Genomic DNA, 24,347 nt, shown 5'->3' with positions numbered 1-24,347 from the left:
AGTCATTTGAGACATTTATTTGCACTAAGAAGCCAAGCACTTGAGTCAAGTAGTACCACATCCCCTGAGCTGTCTCAAGAAAAGCTGTAAGTCTAGCTAGATATAGGCATGCATGATTCAGGATGACAGAACGCAGCGCTCGCTATTTAACAGGACGGAAATGCATTTAGAAAATATCAGAAATCCATTTGCAAACTATGGAATTGTATAATTTCAAAGTCAAATGGAAAAAATCTACACTTAAAATTTGGAATACACACTCAGATAACTCATTTAATCAGTCACTAAACAGAGTATCTGCAGTAAATATTTTAAATTGACAATGCCAAGGAAGCAGCCATGTAAATATTTCAACTACTTTTTGGATATAGTCTGCTGTAGTATTAACTACAGTCAGTGGAAAAAATAAAGAAAATTACAGGACACAGCGTTGGGATATCTTCTTTGAATTTACTGAATTCCTTCCAAAATGCCTTATGGAAGGACTATTTAGTATTCATTGCCATGCTCCTGTACAGCAACGGCTGGTTAATCTTATAAAATGTACAGAAAAGGAAAAACATTAGCTCTACAAACAGGGTTATTTGGGTTTACCTTGTCATTTTTAGTATATGAGCTGTTGGGCTTACCACAGAGAGAAAAAATAATTCTAGTAGTTAACTGAAAATTAAACAGCTAAAGTAGGAATTTACTGACTAGAGTGTCTAAAACAAAAAATCAGTGAAATAAATTGCCTTTTCTTCCCTTTTCAAGGTCAGCATTAAGATGCCATACCGACTGTATTACACAATTGCATCACACTGTGGACATGAGGAACGATTAACCCTTAATTCAACTCACTCAGACTTAAGGGCTGGCCTAAACATGGCATAAACATTTCTACTGCCCCTGAATATTGCCATTTACTTATCACTGCTCCTCTAGGAAAACACATTCCCCTCTCTTCTCCACTAAGTAACCTCAAAACCAAAGCCAGTCATAAGCATGGCAGGCAGAGCAATGTGCAGCTGCCAAAATGACCTTAACAGCTCAGTGACATAACTGAGAGGAACTGGAAGGGGAGTGGGAAGAGGAAAGGGTTTCCAACTACTTTCTGAAAAGGTGTATCAGAAGGGAAAATACAGTCCTTAAAAGAGGAAAAATAAAAATAAAACAAAACACCAGCAACTTTTCCTTAAGTTTCCTTTCTTTTCTTATCTTTCTAAAATACTTATATACACTTTGTTCCCGGAAATGTCTGAAATGCCTTCTGGTAGCTTTTAAATAAACACGAAAACCTCCCTCAAAGAGTGCAAATAATGACAGAGGGAAGCATTTCTGGACAATTGTACAAACGTAATCAAAGGTCAGGAATCACCCTCAATAATGAAAATGCATATCGTGCTTTTTGCGCCTTTGATTTGCTATCACATAACTGAATTATGCTTGAGCAAAGCTCTTGGGCTTCCACAGTGATCTTTCCCTCTAATATCAACAGACCTCAGCTGCATTTCTCAGCTAGGAGCTAATGTTTCTGGATCCATGTTGCCATTGCTGTTTCATTTGTCAGCATAGCCTTATTTACTCGCTTCCTGTTATTAATTATGGGAAATGGGATCTCTTCAAGCTGTAGGAGAGGCTCTTTTAACTGCTGTCTAGACTTTTCAAGACAAAATATTGATGAGCCCTTTAATGTTCGTGCAGAGACACAAGCTGAGTGAAAAAACAACGTTGCCTCTAACAGCTTAAGACTCCTTATCGCACTTTCACACAAAAAAATCCTTTAAATCACTTGGGCTCACATTCTCATTGTTAGTCACTGAAGTAAGGTTTTCTTTCATAGTCGGATACTTGCTTCATCTGTCACACTGATTAATTAACAGCTCACAGTATGAGTCCTTAGCTTAAATAGCCTACTGAAATGAGGAGAGATCAACATTTATATTCCGTAAAAAGCCAAGGGTGAAAAATGCTTTATTTGATATGAAGGAGCCTATCTTCCAATAATAAAAAGAAAAAATAACTAATTTCTTATTTGATTATGTTACACATGATGATGAAAGTACATGGGCTATGAAGGAATACTGCAGTAGAGGATTAGCACAAAAGTCAGAGAAAATATATTTTTAAAAAGCCACTGGTCGGAACCAACCCAGTCTTGAACAGCCATGAAATCATTTTCTTCACTACTAAAAAAAGCCGGTTTATCAATAGAGTGAACAAGCCTGGAAGCACAGTAACACTGCCCATACACACACACAGGGAGAAGGCACATAACGTGGCAAAAAGAAAATTTTCTAGACCTTTAAACCTACAGCTGTATTAAGCTGAAACTTTCGTAGTTTCTCCCCCTGTGCACACCTTCCTCAAACCATTATGGTCTGACAATTATTTAAAGAGTTTAACTTTCAACAACTACAAGCTGTCTCCCTTTTCTAAGCCCCTCCAGTACTGCTGAGTGGACAAAAAATTACAGATGCAAGAAAAGCTGACAAATGACTGCAAGGCCCCTCCTCTCCAGTGCCTCGACAGCTGAAGCTCCTGCCAAAACATGCCTGAAAGCTAGCGAGGAGACAAAGACACAAAGATTCCATTTTCTTGGGTAAAGGACTTTTTACATAGAACTACCAGAGAGAAGAATACGAACAGACACACATTGGCACATGCATCATTCCAAAAACAGCGCAGGAATGTGTGTTCCAAGAAAAAAAAAAAAAAAAAAATTAGAGTTCTTTATTCAGTAAGCTCAAACACTGTTTAAGGCACAGCTCTTTTTAAACTGCAGAATGCCGTGAGGGGAGGGAGAGAGGAAGCTTCCATAAAGCTGAAAAATCATTTTCAGTTGTGGAGGACTTTCAGTTTAACGAGATCCAAGCTAAGATGTTGCTGCTGTTCCTCTAAATCATCTCTTGATAAAGTTGTAGTACACATGCAACCAAAATAAAGTAAACTCAGCTTTTTTAACTCAAATCTGTTTGGATGTGTTTACTATTAAAAGATTCTTCCCCCAGGGTGTCATTAATAAAGTTGCAATGAGTTTAAAACCCTGGCACCTAAGCACTTCCAAGTTTGCAAGCTTTTAATCATAAGTTTACTACTTCTGGCTTGTTCTGCTATCATGACTGGCACTCATCACTGAGCTGGAACTGCTTCTGTGAGCAGAGATCAGCAGCAGTGGGAACAGAGACAAGCTGAGCAGAGAGAAAACGAAAGAACGTGACTTCTCTCTGAAACGAGTCAGGAAGTTGGGAAAGAGTGCAACTGAGGGTGGGAAAACTTCAAGAAGAACTACTCAACTTTCTCATTAATTTAAAAATGAAAAGGATGTTTACAGTAGAGGCATGTAAGATTAAATCTATCAATTATTTCAAGTGTGGTCCCAATCCAGTACCAGCTGCTATTAAAGATAATATGAAGTCCCAACAGACTGGTAATTTACAAAGTGGAGGTGTAAAATGGAGGCTTCACTACTAGTAAGGTTTACAGAATGCACACAGATCTGATAATTACCATTCATCAGCATGTAGCATTCCTAGAGATCTCTGCTTAAAGCAGCCCTTCTTTTATGTGAGGCTTCTTCTACATAGACAGTATCAGAGGTGCCCAAATTGAACTAAGGTCTTCCATCAGGAACATTTATGCATATAAATAAAAACCAAACTATTACATAATACAAAGTCTAAAAACGTGATTAATGCCTTTCATTGACAGGTTTGCAATTGAGCCAGAATACAGCTGCAACCCCTCTACCGGATATGTTATGCAGCTGTGCTGCCCCTGGGCCATAGGCCAGTCCTGCTCCTGCATCTAAGGCACAGCAGAAAGCACTGCAGGCAGCAAGTCCAGCTCTCTGCCGTCTGCTTATCCCCACTTACCTTCCTTCAGCCCAGTCTTAGGCAGTGGTGTTTCCTCTGATCGCTTAATACCCAGGCCATAGAGGTGTGGCACAGTTGTCACTTATTACAAGTGCTGCCCCACAGAGCTTACTATTCCCTTCTGTCCACTCCTGAAGACTGCTCTGCTGATATGCTTTGTGAAGGAAAGTGCTGATAATCTTCACACTAACTAATCAAATCAAATGAAGTTACCAATGCTGATAATTATAATCATGCATGGTTTCAAGTAAATCAGGAGTAGTAAGAAAACACAAAGACCATTCTGAAAAACAGCCCTATTCTCCTTCTTCCAACTGAGGTGAATAGTGAACAAGAAAACTTTGAACATTACATGTTGAATCATAAATTCATAATTTTTTTTTAATGTAACTTTCACATCATTTAGACTGATCCCACTATTTTTCCATTTGCGAAGTCCAGACATTTATTTTTAAGTCTTCCTAGCTAGACAATATCTGCATGCTTTTTGTTCTTTCTTTGCAGTTTACCATCCAGCCATGACTGATCTCCTCTTCATCCCATGTTCCTACAAAATTCTCTCATCTGCTCAGACAAAATGCCACAACAAGGGCAGCATCTGAGCCCTCCATCTCTCAGGTCTCCATTCTCCACCAGATCTAGCCCCTTTCTACTTCTCATCCATGTTATCCAGTTTTCCCTAACAAGAAGTCCACACTTATGTCTAGCAGCATTTACTTCCATGGTTGTCTGCTCAAACAGGTACTTTCCTCTTCATCTCAAGAGAAGAGGCTTAGGAACAGCTATCATGACCCCTAACGTCTATTGAAACCACTCAAACCTCCAGCAAAGCCAGCAAAATCCAGGCTGGTATCAGTCCAGGAGCTGGCAGACTGAAACCAGTGCCCAGCAGGCTGCCTTGATCCTTTCCTGTGTGCCTACATCAAATACCAGCTACTGCAAGTGTTTGGGTGGGGGCGGTTACTGTGTTTTGTGTTTGCATAGTATCTAGTACAAAGGGATCCTAATGTTGATGCACTGCAGAGATGTGAAAGCCTGTATCTCCCTCTTATTATTGATGCAGTTACTGTCTAGGGGAAAGACACAGAATAAAGAATGAAACTAGAATCAAGACAAGATTTATGACTGGAAAGTTACAAAAATACTTCCTCTAATACTACTAGTAAACATTTTTGAGTATAACATTAAAAAAGAATCTTGAGAGAAAAAAAGTTTATATCAAATTCTAGAAACACTGCAGCAGTTGAAAAATATTATCACTTGATTTAACGTGCTGGTCTTCTTCCTCAGCTATTTCTATTTGAATGCTTTTAAAGATTACTTGAATAAGATTAAATTCCAGAATAATTTCAACTATAAAAGCTACTGGAAGTTGAAATGAAATCTTACATCTTTGTCTTATACTTGTCACTGCAGCTGAGTTTATTTTAATGACTACGTGTCCAGGCAATAGGTGACATAGGGTTTGAAAAAGGAGACTGTGGCTTAGTGCCTTTTGTACAGTGTAGATCTCCAGCATAAAATGTATTATCATAATGGGCATTCTGTAATTAAAGCACACCCTGAGGGGTGGTATGGGTTGGTTTTTTTTGTTTGTTTCTTCCCCTCCCACCCCCACTCTCATGTTCCACAAATGTGAGATTTTTGAAATCTCCAAACACCTTTCAACTTTGCATGTTTCTGAACTCATTTTAATACAGATGATGCAGCTACACTCAAGATGGATCTGAAATTCTCAGAACATCTTCTATGAAACTGCACAAAGCTTTAATACAACAAACAAGTCTTCAGCATATGATGTATAATTACAGTATTTTTCAGACTATAAACTCTTCAAAAAGGGGATCCTTAGACCATTGAGAAGTATATATTTGAAAATATTTCCTTTTACATTTAATACACAATACTTGATACTAAACTCATTTACAGGAGTCCAATTTAATAAGCAAGTGGCTGTAGCAAAACCTTGAATATTTGTTACCTATGCTTTGCATTTTCAAAACATGCCAAATGCCAAGAACTGGAAGGCTTTGAGAATCCCATCATCCAATTCACAGCACTTGAAGGACAGGGGAAAACTGATTATATTGCAGGCCAAGGATGTAACAAAATTCAGAGCTATTGAAAAATAAGTTTTTTGAAGGTTTCATCAGGCTTGATGCTTAGCACCAAAAAAGGTCAGACTATTGCCTAGACCAGCATTTCTGAGTATTTAAGTAGGATTTATTTATTTAAAATAAAAAATGAAACATAAGCTCCATTATGGCAGAAGAGCTATGAACGCAGGTTTTATTATTTGAGTTTCCAGAGAAGGATTTTATAAACACCTACAGCACTGAAAAACAGCCTACAGATTGTTTTCTGTTTGTTTTGGTCTTTCTGAATAATCTCACAAAAACAGCATGAAGGAAAATACCATAGAGCTACTTATTTGTAATATTAGAATTATTGAAAGTATAAGATCCACAGAATTATTTTTCAGTTTAATATTCTGAATAATCTCTTTTCATTCAGAGCAAAAACTTGTAGCACAACATATTTCATCTCAAAAACCAAAATTATAAGTATAATAACACTGCCAGACTTCTACAGCAGAGCTAGGTATTTTTCCTTGGGTAATGTGAACAACTATCAGCTGATCTATTGAGCTTATTCTTAGCTATCACTCTAAATCTTTCCTTTCTTTGTTTTCTAGACAAATCATCAGTGATCTGCAGACAAGCAAACGGAGTGAGCTGAGGGCAATTTAACTACCGCCTTCTGTGTCAGTTCCCCAGAAGTCAATGAGGCATACTATCGGGTCTCCAAGGTACATCCCAGTCATGCTGTACAATTAGCAAATGATTAGAACAAGCTTTTTTCTTCAATTATATTAAGGTACTTGCAGCAGTGAGAGCTGTTACACTTTATGGTAGACTATACCTTTCAGAATGACGTGTACTAGCACTTCATAATGGTTTGTCAACTCATCAATTGACCAAGCGGCACAGGGGTCTTAGGTACAAGGAAGAGACTATTATGAAACTCCACCCATCTCACTTCAGTAAATCCAGTAAAAACATCTGAGCTACAAAATTCACAGAAGTATCTGAACACTGGTTTTCATCACGGGCATTTTATGTATTTCAAGACACACCTTTACAAAAGGAAATCAAGAAAATAGCACGGAGTCTGCATTAATCAAATGATTTCAAGTATATAAACTTAAAATGATGCCTTCTAGTAGGCCATGTGAAAATCTCAGTTACAGAAATCATTTTTCCAGGTTTTACGTGCTATTTTATGTTCCCAGCAGGATGTTTTTCATCTCATCAGGAGTTTCCAAGGCTGTTTAGTGTTTCTATATATGCAAAACATACTTAAGTGCCCCGAAAAGACCTGCTAATTAAAAAAGCCTAGTAAAGTGGTCAGACAGACTGGAACTTGAGTATTATAGGTAAGAGGGAAGAAATGAAGGCTTGGAAACTATAATTTTTCTTTCTGTGGTAGCTGCAGAAGCAGCTGTTATAGGCTGAGCAAATTAAAGATGTGGCTGACAAAGCCAACAGTCTGGAAACAAGACGTTGCAAAAACATAACAGCAAGTCATCTGCACCCCACTTTTAAAAAGCCGAAAGTGCTGACCACTTCTTTTTCTCCCTCCCTTCCTGTTATCCTCATCACTCACAAATATCCTCCAGTTGGTATCCTTCCAACCTTGCTCAACAGCTCTAATTTCCCACCCCCGTCTTGGGGAGTTAATAATTCCTCGGACTTTCGACATGTGCTCCATCATAGTGGGAGTTGTCAGCAAACAAGAAAGGATACTTCTAAAGGAAGAACAGGTGAAATAACAAGAGATACTGTTGTTCTGTGCATTTATTTGTGCATGAGTTGTTCATCAAAAATGAAAAGAATGCGTCTAGTACTTAACAGTAATTATCACTCTTAGAGGGCAGCTTCAACTGCTCAGTAAAATCAGTGTCTAGACATAGAAAGTTCTCAAATCCAAAATCAGAAAAATTACTTCCTGTTTCTAGTTCGGTTACCCTTATTCTTTTTAAAAATCAGTTGAACCTGATTGTGCTACAAACAATGTGGATCTATACTGTTTTCCAGCTCTGAAAAGTGATGGAGGCTTAGTGAGTTTTTTGCAAATATATAGATACATTAAAAAAAAAAAAAAAAAAAGCACAACAAAAAAAACCCATAAAACCCAGGGAACTTAATCTTTCCTTATAGCTGGTTGGGCCATAGACCTCCTGTTAGAATAAACATTTTGCTTAGCTTTAAGGTCAGTGTTGTTGTGAATTGCAATTACTCTCAATTCACATTAGCATAAATCTGCATACTATTTTAGAGCTCAGATTTTATCTAATGAATGAATATCCTGGGATCTATTTCCTCCATGTCTGTTTGGACTCAAAGTAAACTCATCGATTCTGATCTGCAGCTGATGCATTTAAGTGCTGCCATTTCAACACTTCTCTAACAATGTACTTCATTTTGCTGAATTGAAGCATTGCACTGAATTTGAGGCACACTGACAATTTATACAAGCAAATTAGATGCCCCATTTCTTATCAGAAATGAAACAAATTTAACCTTTAAAGGTGGCATGGAGCCTTTTCCTGATGTCTTCACATGAAATCAAATAGAGTGTCATTTAGCATTTCCATTCAAGTGAAAGAATGAGGGAACAGCAAAATAATTCTGAAGGTTAAACGTCATATTCAGTACCGTTTTGTTTTCGTTCCCTCCCTGTTGTGAGAGTGGGTATTGCAGGAGGTGCTCTGCCTGTCCTCCCACACTGCTTCCCTGCTTCATAAGCAGAAACCAGCTGTTGGTTTTTCAAGTCTAGCGGTTAGTTGACATTTACCATTAGTTGATGCTTTTCATTCTATTGTAGCACGGAAAAGAGCTAAAAGTTTACTCTGAAGAGTAAAGATTAAATCTTTACTTTTCTAATGCTCCTGCAGTGGAGGGGCCTGCCACCAAGGTTTTGTTGCATAAGGCGGGACAAAAAGATGAAGTGCTGCACCAAAGCAGAAGACTGAGCAGTTCTGGCTTTACTGTTGCTATTCTGTCCCACGGACAACACTTCATTGCAACTCCTGATCAGCAGCACTGATGTTATTTCCTTCTCAGCCCCAGTCACTGAAGGATGTAGTGTAGAACACCAATTACATTGATTTGACAAACTTGGCAGTGTACTTAGCAAATGCCATAAAAACCAAAAACTCCTGCGTATGTACCCATAATTCAGCAACTGATGCCAAAGGTGGCAGAAATGAGGAAGAGCTCTAAGACACCTCACAGAAAACATTGTATTTCTAGAGCGAGGAAAACATTAACCCAACTAAAACCTATGCTGAAAGGGCATCATATCCTGCAAGCAATGGCACTGCAACCGGGCTGTCCAACTTAATTGTAAAATAGACACAGATACTGATCTAAGCTTTGCATTTCTGAAATTTATCGCAAAAAAAACCCCACCGTTATGAACTTTAAATACACGAAGTTCACATAGCCAAGTGAAGATACAATACAGTGGTGTCACAACTGTTATTTCAATAACAGAGCACACATCCTAAAATTATTTTCAGACAAATAGGTGTTTTGAATGCATACTGAAAATACAGAGTTGGCTCTTCTTAAAGGCAAGTTCATACACAAAAGAACCAGGAAACCAGAGGTCATCTAATAAAGAAAATTCCCCCAAAATCAGGAATTTGAAACAAGTGACCTGTAGCCATTAACAGCCTACTGAAACCTTCAGTGGGAAATTAACCTCACAAGTTAGCCAGCGAGAAATACTATGTTTATTTAATGGTCTTCTACAGAGCAGAAAACCAGAGTATGTAGCCTTTTATCTGGTGATATTTACTAACAGAACTTTAAAGAGGCAATATTAACAGGACTGCTGCAGATACGAGAAGGAACTTGGAACGTGTAATTACTGGATGGCTCCGAACTTTATCTGATCTGCTTCAGAGCCACAGAAGAAAACCATCCCAGACAGCTCAGTACAGAGAGTGTCAGAAAATAACACTGCCTCTTTTCTAGGTCTAGGTCATTTGAAAACATACATGACTAAGTATGATTTCTACCCCTACATCAAAGCTCTCAGGATTGAAGATCGTGTAGTCAGTTATAAAGCTCATACTGGCTCAACGTCCACGGAACTCAGTAGTGCAGCTGTTCACTGCACATGTTAAACAATCAAAGCTAAGAACTATAGAAACAAGCCAAACTAAAATCAAGGACCTGAAGTGAAGAATTTCATATAGGCAACTAGAAAAGAATGGGAAAACAACCTTTTCTCCAAGTCAGCAAGCTGAAAGCATTAAGAGAAAAGCAGTTTGCCTCAAACCACACACAAGAGGTCTTGAACATTACTTTTATTGTCTATTGCACTGATGGGGCACTAAAGTTTTCTAAACAGTATCCTAATCACACTTGCAGCTCCAGCCAACAAACATCTGAGTGCCACAGCAGCCTTTCAAGAGAAAGCTTCAGCGCTGTGAGGTGTTTAAAGAAAAACTGAAATGTTTCAAAGAGATCAAATACTCTTTGGTGTTACCTCCTCGTTCTCTCCAATTAGAAATGGAAAACATCTTTTCTGGAAAGTAGGCAGAACCTGTTTTTAAAAATAAAGGAACTGGAGAAAAGAGAAGAAAAGCCCCAAACTTTAAATACTATGGAAATCCACCTGGATGGACAGCTGTATCTGTTTCTTTTTTGCAATATAGTCATTCAGAAATGCACCAAAAATATTTTGGTAATACTGAGAAAAAAAACAAATTACTAAAAATGAGGTACATCTCAGGGGAACATGATCCAACCGTCACCTCTCTTTCCTCAGTGATGTAAACTTTAAAAAAAATAATCAGACGTGTGTCAAAGTACATCTTTACAAAAATCAATATCTTAGTATGCATACTAAATCTTTTGGAAGATTTTACTGACTGCATTTAGAATTTGTACATCAAAAGAGATGCTGTAATAGCTACAATAAAACCAAGGTTTTACAAGTTTTTGTATGAACTGAAGGGAGGGATTCAGAGATTGATTTTTCTTCCATAAAGAGCCACTTTAGCATTATTAACAGAATTCTCTCCTCCAGTTTGAGTCGGTTTTTGGGTTTTTTTTTGGTTTTGTTTTTTTTTGTTTTTCAGCAGCACTCACATGAGAGGATTAATTCTAGTTTTCGCTACACAGACATAGAGCAAAACATCAGGTACACGTACGGCTGCACAGACAGCCAAATGCTTCTGTGCAAAGCTCAGTGGATTAAATACAAGAATTTTCCATTGCTCCAGCCACAACTAGCGTCTTTCTGTCCATACATGTACAGTTGTGACACTTAATTGCAAAGAATAATTGCTACATCTTTGCTATAGTCTACTTCTTTACTAGACTGCATAAACAAGGGATCTGTGTCTTACTGCATTTCAGAGAGAGAAAGAGAGAGAGAGAGAAGTTTCACCAAGCTTTTATTGTGTGTTATAAAGAGAGGTATGTCCACATTATTTTTATTTGCCTTTGGGGAAGGAGTTCATGGCAAATGAAAGAGGAGGAAAAGTCTTAGGCAGCAGTTGTTTTTCTTTTTTGCAGATAGATAGTAGTCTGATAGTTAAGACTTTCACAGAATATTGAAAACCCAGGTTTCCAGGCCTTTCTCCAAAACTAACAGGACTCGGACATTCCAGAGGCACACCAAAAACACCAGGCTATCAACCATTCTGGGACAGCAAGGGGTCTTTTTTCTTTTCTTCACGCAAAATGCCTTCCCAGAAAAACGTCCATTGAAAAATGTTACTTCAAGATATCTTAGGTGTTCCCCATAGGAGGAAAAACAGATTAAATTTTCAACCAGTTAGTTGCAGTCTTGTTTATGCCTGTAAACAAGAGGGAAAAACCTCTAGCTTAATGAGAAAAAAACCCAAACATTCTCTCTACAAAGTTCTAGTAATACCTTTAATCATATAACAAGCTTAATGCATTACATTAATTTGTTCAATTAACACAGTTGGACTTTAAGATCAAACAGAGAAGACTGTGATCCAACAAAAGTGTGTTATAAAAATACTGCTTAAGACATGCCAAGTATTATTTAATGCTTGAACCCCAACAAAAGGCTTCCCCCCGAGACAGTTGGTGTTTTGTCTTCCTTTTTGTTATTTTTAAGTGGTCACATCAGTTCTACTGCTTTGTTAAATGCACTCTTGTTTCTTATTTCTGTGCATAATAGTTCTTAGGACACACTTTCTTGTGATGGTAATAGTTGAGAACAAACTATTTTACAGAAGATCACAAGCATCAGAAGATTGCTGTGTGGATGAAATACATGCTGGGCAGACCTATCATGGCAATAGTATACAAAACACTGCAATGCTTGGTATTCTTTCTGCTCTGAAGGGGTCTCACGTCAGGCAGAGTAAACTAACTCACTTTCTTTGCTGTTGAATGACTTTTCCTAGCACCCTTCATTTCAATGCAGTTTATATTTTAAAGTTCTGGAGAGACTGCTGCAGCTATGTAAGGGCCATGTAAAATGCAGCTGTTCCACACACTACAGGAGAAAGGCAACCACTTAGGGGGACCTCTATACCTTCCCTTCCTCACATAACCAACTAAAGTCCATTATAATTAGTGCAGTATGAAGAAACTAGAAGGTGGCTAATCTAAAGCTATACAGCTGTAGCCTCATTTAGGAAATGCCTCCAGGCTTTCTCAAACATTTAGTAGTACAACTAGATCACAGAGCAAAGCTAATATTCAAATCAACATACTCAAAAGGCATAAAAAAAAATCATTTTCTGTACATTATTAAGCCCACATTATCTTCTCTAACAGAGTGCTTCTGGGAATTTGAGAATCATCTTTTTTTCTATCCGACAGGCTGAGCTGTATACTGTTGACAGTGACTACAAATGTATGTTGCAATAATACGTCATCATCTGAAATCTAGGCCTTATTTCACTAGATCTCATTTATACAACTCTGCACACACACACACGTGAATTTCAGAGTAGATAGGTTATGAAGATTAGAAGTAATGGCCACAAATAGTTTGGAAACAGAAAAATGGTCCCTTGATTCCCAAAGGGATTGAAGCCTAAAGCACATTTCCTGCAACTCACGGTGATTCCTGTACACTGGAATATCACTCACAGCTGAAAGGACATAGGAAAGAATTGATAACACTGTGAATTTCAAAAGCTGAGTTTGGAGAGAATAAGTATGCAGCTTTTTCATCCTCCTGCTTTTATTTAAGCTAGCAGGGCTAAAAACATTAGCGTTTGGTTTACACTGGACAGTTCTGATTGAGGTAGATGGAAACTAGCCCAGCTATTCTGAAGCTTTCTTTACTATATATTTTTTAAAAACAACGCAGATGGAATGTAAGTCCTATCATTCGTCTTTAAGGACAAAGTAAAGAGTAAATCTAAGGCTGGTATCATCAACATGCAATTCCAACCTTTAAACTAGGCCCTTCAGGTACCAGTGGAGCATGAACTGCAATGCAAGCTATAAATTCAGTTCTTGGGTGATGAATTTATGCTAGGTTTCTTATGATCATTGTTTATACTGAATTCAAGTTTTATTAAGCTTTTACTGCTCTGTAAGAACAGTCCCATGGAACAGCAGGAGAAACAACAGAGCTAAACACCTAAAAATGCTTCCGTAGGTGGTTTTTAATTCTCCTCTATATACACACTGAAATCTTGACTATAGTTAAAGAAACAAATTTGGTGAATAGAAGGTTTGGACCGTTAGTTTTGTTACCCCTTATGTTGCTTTAGGTACTAGATAATTCTTCCTTTATGTGGGATTCAAGATGTCATTATTACACCCTCGAGCCTAAGTGCCAAATGATTTCCTTGCTGTCCAACAGCTTACAGCACCACACCACACAGCAGAACAGGAATTTGTGGAATCCAGTTCATGATGGCAGCTGGGACTGCAATGCTACATCAAGGAGGGAACTGAGCTCTCCTCAGAGTTTTAATAGTTTAAAGAACATACCCACAGCTTTTAGCAGAAAAGTAACAGCTATGTTGATTTCCTGAAGAAACTGGAGTTCAAAACACCTATTAGAAAAAAGTTGTCTAAGTGTATCATATGCTTGCATGCCATGAAGACAATCTGTACGTTCATTCTGAATTTAAAACTCAGTTGAGCATGGAGAATGATTTCATTTCACCGGTTATTCAGAAGTTACCTCTTAAATAGGAAATTAGTGCTATACCTAAACCATTTATTTTGTTTTTGACAAACCTTTTTCATGAGTAGAGATTTTTCATCAATTCATACTCTGATCTTAAAGTTTGCAACGTTAACCATTACTTCTCTTGTCTTTTGCATTCATGTTGTCCCTTAGAGGGGTTTTGCAGCAATAATTATAAGAAAATCTATTCACTTCCTTTTGACTGAATTGTGTTGTATGACAGGGAAGTGACTACTTGCAACCTTGATCCACACCAGCTAAATACAGCCAGGCAAGATCAAGTTTTTACCATAATGGTTCTCATGCCCTCTTCTAGCTTTTTCCAAAACCCGAGCACACCATTAGACACGTTTCTTTTCCATACAGTTAAGTCACAGGATTGTGGCTTACTAAAAAAACTCATTCATCTCTGCTGATTCCTGTAGGACTATAGGCACCAGATTGTATTACTGTCATTTTTTTCTGACCAGCACATCTTCCTAGCACTTCTAACTGCTCTCAACTAAATTGTTACTTAATCCTTCAGCTTTTTAGTTTCTTGTATTAACTACTCACTTTACAAGAAACTGTTTTTTTTTTTTGTTTTGTTTTCTGATGATTATGCTGTTACAGTAGTTTTCAGAGTACAGTTGAGGAGCACATTCAGTATTGCCTTAAAGACTGTAAATTTTCCATTTGGAGTCTCTGAAGTAATATCAGTAATAGATAACGCCGTGGTTAGGAGTCCTGTACTTGTTTTATGATCCTGATAACATAAATGACATTGACAGAAATTAGTTCCTATGCTGTTCAGAAGCTGAGTTTCACATCTGTTAACATGGGCAAAGATATGACCACTTCTGAAATACTTTTCATTTCGAAGTTTGTTCACTTCCTAAAATCATCTGATAATTCTGCTCAGTCCAGCTGATCATTAGGAAGACCATTAAGATCAAGTATACGGAGAAAGTCGATGCAAATACGCTGCAGGTTTTTCTTCACCATTTACTCTGAGTTCTCCCCTCAGAACAAGTAGGAACTTTAACAGGCAAAGATCACATCCACGAAATAAAAACACCAGACTTTTCTCTCCATGTCTGCAACACCTCAGAAATACAAGCACTTTGGTTTGCAAGAAGATGTTAAGATATTCCTAAGCTTTCCAAGGCTCTTATTATTCTTACAAACATTTCCAGTAGTTTGAAAGAGTGCATTAAGCATAGGTGCTTAATTTCTAGGTAAATCCTGGTTTTCTGTGGTGTTCAAAAATGAGGCAAAGTCCTCGCCTATCAACCAAACTGTTGTCAAATGGGTGCTATAAAGCACCGTTTTTCAAAAATCACAAGCAGAACTCTGGTACTCAGTCACATCCAACAATATTTTCGGCATTTCACAAATACAAATTCGATGCTGTCAGCACAGTTACATGAGCTCATTTCATCTTGCACGGAAAGAAAGACCAAAAAAAAAAAAAAAAAAAAAGAAAAAGTTGACCTCATATTCACACGCCTGGACTGCATCTCAACATAAGTAATGTGATTAACTGTGACCTATGTACAGAGACAAGTCTGCAATCAGAATTTGGGAAGTTCAGCACATGAAGTCATACCTCTCAATATTGTATGCGCTTGATTTGTCAGTAGTTTGTCACTAGGCAGTTTTAATGACTATTAATAGACAGTGACAAAAAGCAATCACGTTCATCACAAAGGATTTGATAATGACACCTGTGACATATCAAGGAAAAAAATCTAAGGTAGGAACTAGAAGTTCAAGAAATCTTCTTTTACTGTTTATTTCTGTTGTGCTATCAAGCAAAAAAATGGAACAAAAAAGAGACTTAAGTACATTGGCAGGATAATAAAGGATTAAACTAGCAATAAGTGTAAGAGGAATTTGCACTTCGGTTGAGGTAATCCCAGATATGCAAACAAAATGGGAGAACTCCTTGAAGGTAGCCATGCTGAGAAGAACCGTAACGGTTCTGGTTGATGAAAAACTTAACATGAACCAGCAGTGGCACCTGCAGCCCGGAATACCAATGGGACCCTGGGTTCCGTCAGAAGAGGGATGGCCAGCAGGGTAAGGGACGCGATTGTCCCCCTCTACTCTGCCTTTGTGGTGCCTCATCTGGAATACTGCATCCAAGTCTGGGTCCTCAACACAGGAAAGATGTGGAGCTGTTGGAGAGGGCTACGGAAATGATTAGAGAGCTGAATCACCTCCCCTGTGAAGACAGGCTGAGGGAACCAGGCTTGTTGAGTCTGGAAAAGGCTACAGAGAAACCTCATTGCTGCCTTCCAATATTTAAAGGGAGTTCATAAATATGAGGGAAATCAACACTTTGCAAGGGCAGATAGTGAAAGGACAAGGGAGAATGGTGTTAAACTAAAGGAGAGGAGATTTAGCTTAGATGTCAGAGGGAAGTTTTTCACTGAGAGAGCAGTGAGGTGCTGAAATAGGTTGCCCAGATAGGTTGTAGACGCCCCATCCCTGAAGATGTTTAAGGCCAGATTGGATGAGGTCCTGGGAACTTGATATAGTGCTTGATCTAGCAGCTGGCAGCCCTGCCTGTGGGGGAAGGGAGGGGAAGTTGATGATCCTCCCTTTCAATCCAAGACATTCTGTGTTTCTATTAAAAAAAGAAAAGCCATGTTTTCACAAAACCTGTAGGCCCAAGACCCAAAACGTAGTTATTTCACTCTATACACTTCTGAATAACAACAGTAAATAAAACAATGATCTTTACAGGAAAGAAGATAGAAGCCTTAGAGCATGCTACAAGATTACACCAGTTTCAATTTCTATTAGATGTTTGTAAAAAACTTCACCTTTATAGATTTTGAGCAACCTGTTCTAGAGGGAGACATCCCTGCGTATAGCAGGGGGTTTAAAACTAGATTGATCTGAAAGGTCCCTCCCAACCCAGACCATTCTATGATTTATTACTTACAGGCATAGTTCTAGTTACAGTTCTTGGACTTCCGGACAAAGACATTTTATTTAAAGTCACTAAACATTTCTCTGAAGAGTTCCCTCTGCCTTCTGCCAAAACTAAGAAGGACTGATTGCACTCATTCAGAGTGGTTTAACTTAAAACTTTCTTCACTCCTATTCAGTAGGGAAAATCACAAGACAGCTGCTTTCACTTGGCCGCTGTACCTTTGTTTATTTTTTTTTTTTTAATTTCTTTATTTTTTACAGTTGTCAGACTTCCTTTCAAAACCTATTAATAGATTTTGAAAGATCCCGAGTAGCTATATAGATGTACAGGATCAGGAGAAAACCATTTTGACTACTGCAAATTTCTAATAGTTAGAAGAGGAGATCTCAGATGACAAATACCAGATAAAGACAGATTTCAATAAGTAACTTCTGCTAAACCCCAAACTTCCTAAATCAGTGCAATAGCCTTATCTTTTTCACTTTTATTTACTTCTGTGTAAAATAGATAAATTTCATTATTTTTCTAGCAGAGAAATAGGCATTGAATTTTAGGTATGATTTTTTTTTTTAAGCGAGAAGAAAAGGGCATACGTATGTGCACTTATTTACCACACTTGGAATTCGAAGCTTGTTTCAGAAAAGTCTTTTTTAAAAAAAAAACAAAACTACTTACTTACGTCTTTACCATATACCAAATATTACTACTTTTGATTTATTCACAGAACTAAGTGGATTTTAAATTTGTTAGCCCTGTGTGAATATTTTAAGAGTCCATGCACTTAGTCTAAATTGGAAACAGCTAGCATACCTTGTATAATACCAGACTTGTCTACAATGAACCAGTCTAAATGAAAAAATGCAATTTACAAAGACTTCATTCTTTTGTTTGCATTCTAGCAGTATAATGAAATAATGTGCCCTGCTAGAAATTATTTAAAACAAGTTCCACTTACAGAGCATTTCTTCTCTTCTGAAATACATACTTAAAAATACTTCACAATTAACATATTGTATACATTTTGCAAGGTCCTCAAAGATCAAGAACTGTATCTGGAAAGACTGTCCAATCTGGCAAACAATTACACCATGTATTACACTAAGGTGCATTACATGTCTGGCTGCTGCAAAGGCACAGAAACGTGCTTACTCACAATTGAGTCCAATAACCAAAACAAAGTCGGTTATAATCTAAAATGGAAATGAAAAAGAAAAGGAACAAAAAAAGAGAGAGGGGAAGGACAAGTCTAAAACACTGCAGACTTTACAACAGCAGAGTGGAAACAAATGGAATATTATAGCTGGGATGCAGTCACAGGACTCTGTGCAACTCTGTTACAGCTCAACACCAATGGCTTCTGGTGAAATTAGTTCTGTGTGCTACTTCAGTGAAAGTATAAAGAAGCACATTCAAAAGCCAACAGCACAAAGAAAACATAGTCATGACTATTCACAATTGAGAATTCTGTACTGAATGTGTGAACTGGACATGGGTTAGGCAAAACGCAAGCAGCCTGCCCTTGCCTGGGATTTTCGTAGCAATGCAAGCCAAGCAATCTAAACAGGAATGTCTGTCTGTTAAGAGGAAGAGAAGAAATAAAACTCCACAGCAACAAAAACTGCTTTCCCCATTTGAAAAATGGTAACTTGGGACAACATTTGGCACCACAAGTTCAAAGGGTTATTTTATCAGCCTTCTAAGTACAGACCCGGAGACTTTACAGTATTCCTGTCTCCATGCTATTGCTTTTTGTGCCATTCATGGCATTTAAATTATAGACCCACTGTAGCCATGTAGTCAAAACACCACATCATCTGATGAGACACTATTATAATGTCAGTGTGTCTGTTTTAACTGTTCTTTCATATACTGTACTTCTCATCAATCACTCTCTCTGCCAAAAAATGGATACAAGAGACGATTTTATCTTTAGACTCCACAGAAATTTTGTACTCAGACAACTGTAATACTTTGTTCATCACATAATCTAAACTCCCATTTACACTCATGAAATTTTTACAGATGCAAACAATTCCAGGCTAGATGAAAAACCATTTGTAGAGCATTTAAACCGCATATCTAGGGTATTTTTAGGGAGTCAGCTTAATTGAAGCACACTACACTAACTTCTAAACTAAATGCCTGATCAAGTATTTTTAGTGTGTGGTTTCAATCTATATTCCAGATCTACTAGAACACTATTTCCTAGAGGCAAGTACTGACCTGCACACGTGTAGTTATTTGCTGCAACAAATAGTGTTGTGAAAGAGCATTTTGAAAGCAGCTTTAACACAAGTATTTCATTTCTAAACTGTTCTGTGACAGAATTTGAGCTTTACCTAAACCATCCTGAAAAGGTAAAATAGCTCATATGAAGTCATTAACAGAACTACACACCGAATCCAGCTTTGGCCCTATGTTTAGAGCTTTCTCTTCTCAAAAGCTAAAAGAAAGCAGTTTCAATGTCACAAAACATATATATATATATATATATCTGGGGAGGGCCTGGGGTCTCCTGCTGGTAGCCTTCAAAACAGCCAGCTCCATTCAACATGGAAGAGATTATTTATGAAATTTCTAGATTTCATAATGTTTCCTATTTTCTGCCATTCCACATATGTGCTATTCATCAGTTCAAACATTCAAAACTCGAAGTTGTGTTTTGAAGTATTTACACTAAGAAATAAAAAAAGGTTATTAAAAACAGCTGAACAATATTTTTATTAACATATTTCTAATGCCTTAATCATTAGAAATCGTTATGCAAATGATTTTTTGCTTATTGAATGTATAGTTTCAACTCAAAGGGGCTAAGTATCAGGAATCCATTCAGGTTTTTGAGCATGTAGCCAACTTACCAATATTACCTACAGCAACTGAATATTTTCCACAGATCTGTTGAGCTTTTACATTTTTTCCCATGGGGAGTGAGGGAGCAGCATACTTCCCCCCCTCACAGTTTGGAAATCATTCCATTAAAAAGGAAAGCAGTATTTGATGCTTTACAACTGACCTTGCTAGTTTTATTCTACTATTTTTCCCCTACAATTTTATGTTTTCTATTCTTCCTTTGCACTCCGTTTTAAACTTCATCCAAAGATTACAATTGCACAAAGAATATAAAAGCAAAATAAAACTCCCCAAGCCCTTCTCAAAATGAAACGCTTTACAGGTGCTGCGAAAAGTTATGCAGACATGTGAAGATGTCAGCCCACATTCTTTTTTCCTTAAACAAAAGCTCTCAAACAGCTGACAGAAAAACGCAGAAGTAGATCTACTTTTTAAAGTCTTGGACTGTCTGAAATATTTTTACTGACAAGTGCTTCTGACTAAGTTCCATGAAGCCGTACAGCAGCATACTCAGCGTGGCTGAGATTAGACATTCCTGAATTGAGATTGGAAAGGACCCCAGTCAATCCGCTAGTCCAGTGTCCTGCCTAACCAGTGCAAAATCTGATATCATCCTGTGCTGGTATCTCGTATAGCCAAATCTTAAAAACTGTCAAGAGTGGAGAGATCTCTCGCTTGGCATTCAGCTCCTTTAGTTCAAAAGGGATTTACCATTCAACTAATGGTAAAAATACAAGGTATTCTCTTCAGACGTCTGACCTGCTGTGAAAGCCATGGTATTACATGACACATTCAATTCATACTTGACCACTACATTCCCGTAATTTACATTTCATGTGTAAGAAGAGAAAGGTTACTGAATGAATACTAGAATATTTTCTCCTGTATCCTCTCTAATATCTGGTCCATTTTCTATCTTACTGATGTGTTCTGTTTTCATTGTCTGCAGAAACTCATTCACAACTGTGGCACAAAAACAGGGAGAAGACTGCATTTAAATACAAAACAAAACCAAATGAAAATGATCTGCACCCTCTGTATCCCTTCTTACAAACTAGCAAGACGTTTAAGTTAGACTACATACACAGTTCATTCTAAAAGTAATGCCTCCTACTTAAGTCTATGGAAAATACAGGAGATACAAAGAGCATAGTAACTATCCAATAGAGCAAAGTCTCAGCTACTAAATACCATTTTTTAACAGTCTCCACCATTAGCTTTGCATTTTTGCCAGTGATGAATAAGAGCCTGACTGCTTCAGTTGTAAAAATTGGCACCAGCAGAAGTGTCCCACAGCTGCTATGACATTATTGCTAGGAAAACACCCACACAGCCCATCTTCCACTGGCCTGAACAGACAGAATTCAGGAGGTGACAAATCCATTCAGACTGCACTGTGGATGTGGTAGGACAGTGCAGCCAAGATTGACAATGCTCTCCATTGCTCCACTGTCTTCAAACTGGTACAGGGCCTGGTGGGATTGAATTGCAAGAGGAAGGTTGTCTTCTTCTCCAGCCTGACTCAGGAAGTTCAAGCCCTCATTATGATGTAGCAGTCAGCACTGATGGTTTAGCCAGGTTACAGAAAATGCAGAATGACCATCCCTTTCCTATCCCAGAAGGCAAGCACATCACTTTTCCCACTGAGGGCTTATAATATCTTGCATATTTTCTTCAATGGGAAATTTCGGTGTCCACTTTATGGACTGCCATTTTGACCTCAGCTCATAGAGTTAATGTCAAATCTCATCACTGGTAATGGTGTGACCCAGAAAACTGTCATCTTCAGCCTCACTTTGGTTCAACAGGTCCTGAAAATTTTGCATACAGTGTTCTTTCTGCTGTTGTGTGAACATTCGTGGCGCCCATCTGGCACAAATGTTCCAATATTTCAACATTGTCACCATCGTTTCCAATACACTGAAGCTCATATTCAGCTCAATACCCAGACCCCCACTCCTAATCCACCAATTCGCCCAGATGAACTGATCGAGATGTTCTTCATTTCATGGTGTGACAGCTGTGCATGATCATCCAGAACATGGCTTGTCTTTCACACTGCTGTTGCCACTGCTGAAACACACCACCCACGGCCTCACTGTGCTCACAGCCACTGCTTTGTCTCATAAGCATTCAGTAATCATTGATGAATGTAAATGAAGGCAATTTTTCCCACGTGTAGGAATTCAATAACACCTTAGTTTCATATGCGCTTCTATATCAGATGCCTTTGTCAGACTGCCCCTCTGCTGCTGTCTGTCACACAGCAACAAAATGTAACTGAATAACTGATGGGAAGGTTCAACCTCTCCTTTACTACCATCAACATCCACCTCTGCTGTCAACATAATGGGCCAACATAATAAGATAGGAGGCATCACTTTCAGAGCAGCCCTCATATATTCAAAACTCCAGCCATACCTATTTTAATTGCTTCTTTTCAAGTATCAAGCAGCTGTATTCCTGCATGTGATGGAACTGAATGGGACAATGAAATACAAGCAAGAAGTCCGCTCTGTGCTTTTCACTTCTAATAATCAAATTCATGGGACAGTAGAGAAGCTTGTAGCAGGAATACCACCCTCATGATTTTAAAATGCTGTTGTAGATTTTATGTTATGAAAATTAAACAAATGAGAATGAAATTTAAGATAACATATTAGAGTTTCCGTATAAATTTAATAATTACTTTTATAATCAGATGATTTGCCACAGATACTATCTAGTGTATACATGAATTAGCATAATGCACGAACTGATTTGCTCAGTTTGTCCAGATATCACTTTTTAAACTGCAGATTTTGACACACGTTTTAAGTCACATCCCTAGCAGTTAAAACATTATCAAGTTTCATGATCAAGTTTCTACATCTGATATAAAAGAAATAGAGACACATTTTATCATCTTGCACTACATATTTGCAACGTATTTGAGTTTTATCATTGAAGTACAACTGGAGGCGTGCCTTTGTTTCCAACCTATATGCCCCTACTGAATAGGAATCCCACTAATTCCATGGGAGATAACATACAACAGTGCTGCAGTGATGGGACAAGATGCAGGGATGAAAAAACGCAGCAATCAGTAGCCCTACCAGGCCTGCACAGGCAGCATCCATCTTGCTCAGAATAGCTCTCCAACCGCAGCTCATAAGCTGTTGCACAGCACACCTCTCACAAGAATAGGCATGTTTTCCATGTTTCCATGCTTGTCTTATTTTACATAACCCAGAATTTATTCACCCTCACTGTCTCAATATAATGAATGAGAAATCAAACGAGTCAGCAAGATCACACCATTGCACTTTTTTCTAACCAGTTTTTCCAAGAATCCCCAAGGGCATCAAGAGAGATGTGGACTGTTTTTGATTACCTGACCTTATGAAGGAGCAAACAAGACCAAGAAATATTAGCATAAAATTTCAGTAATGGATTTACAACATATTCAAGGAGGTGAACAAAGATAAGGAAGCTCAAAACACAGTTAATTCCTTTTGAAGTCTATTAAGAGTTCTTTGGTAAAAAGGAAAAACTCTTTTTAAGGTAGACTATATTTGATATACTCAGAGTAGAAGAAAACTGCAAAATACTTAAGCTTCAACTTTCTAAATCAGCAAGGTGTAAGAGAAAACCAGTCCTACACTAGTAATTCTTCATATTAATAATTTTAAAACAAGTAATTTATCCCAGAGCTGTTTCCCATCACTCTTACTAGGATGAAGATCTTGTAAGACAGCATGCTCTCTTCATCCAGGCCAACTACTTGCTGGCAGAATGATAAGCAGAAATAAAAACCAAAAGTTCCATATAAAAAATATTTTAGCTTCTGCAGTTTGCTTTTGGTGTGGCTTAGCTAAAAGCTAATTTACTTACTGAAAACCCTTCTTAAACCTTCAAACTCAGATATTAACATTTTCAGCCAGCGAAGTCACTTGCATTAATCTATTTTTCTAAATTAGGTGCCTAGAATTTGCAGATGAAGCTAAATTCTTTAAATAATGGAAACAGACTTTTAAATTCTGATTTACCTGCTAAATCCCTTCCTGGAGAACTATCCAGCAGGAGAAGACGCATCCTATGTACAGATTTCTTGGCTGTACTGTCACGCATCACCAGGAGCTGTCACTTCAGCATAAAGGAACATCAAATTATGCCTAAAAGGAAAGCAGAACAGCCAGCAAAGAATAAGATGAGTCAGCTTAATCAAACTCATAATCATTACATCTTTTTCATTATAAAGAGAAGACAAAATGAAGTCCTGAACACATATTAGTGCAACTAAGACTGAATTTACAAAAGTTACCAAACACCGCAATTACCTTCCAAGCATCTATATGCCACATACCCATTGAGATTTATATCTAGGCAGCAACATATATTGCATAGAGAACTGTGCACATAAGAGGACTGCCAGAAACCAGCAGATTTGAAAGAGCGCCTAAATTCACCAGGGAAACGAGAGTCAAGAGGTATAGAACTGCAGCCACAAAGGCTTGGATTTAGTGTTG

General features: G+C 37.9%; 2 long non-coding RNA genes across 4 annotated transcripts in view; one reads left to right on the top strand and one right to left on the bottom strand.

Moving 5' to 3' along the window:
- The window catches only part of LOC122161028, a 256,600-nt gene that overhangs the window by 198,163 nt on the left and 34,090 nt on the right, over positions 1-24,347 (bottom strand). For both annotated transcript variants that reach the window (XR_006169046.1, XR_006169049.1), the window contains exon 2: positions 23,868-23,993. This is a non-coding gene — a long non-coding RNA (uncharacterized LOC122161028). The remainder of the gene's footprint in view (positions 1-23,867; positions 23,994-24,347) is intronic.
- Positions 1-24,347, top strand: part of LOC122161030 — a 63,352-nt gene that overhangs the window by 23,880 nt on the left and 15,125 nt on the right. For both annotated transcript variants that reach the window (XR_006169060.1, XR_006169059.1), the window contains exon 2: positions 6,550-6,663. This is a non-coding gene — a long non-coding RNA (uncharacterized LOC122161030). The remainder of the gene's footprint in view (positions 1-6,549; positions 6,664-24,347) is intronic.

The sequence above is a fragment of the Centrocercus urophasianus genome, unplaced genomic scaffold (assembly GCF_019232065.1).
Source record: "Centrocercus urophasianus isolate 14NV4802_14NV808 unplaced genomic scaffold, USGS_Curo_1.0 seq_18, whole genome shotgun sequence".
Lineage (NCBI taxonomy): Eukaryota > Metazoa > Chordata > Aves > Galliformes > Phasianidae > Centrocercus > Centrocercus urophasianus.
This window is presented reverse-complemented; position numbering and strand designations above follow the sequence as displayed.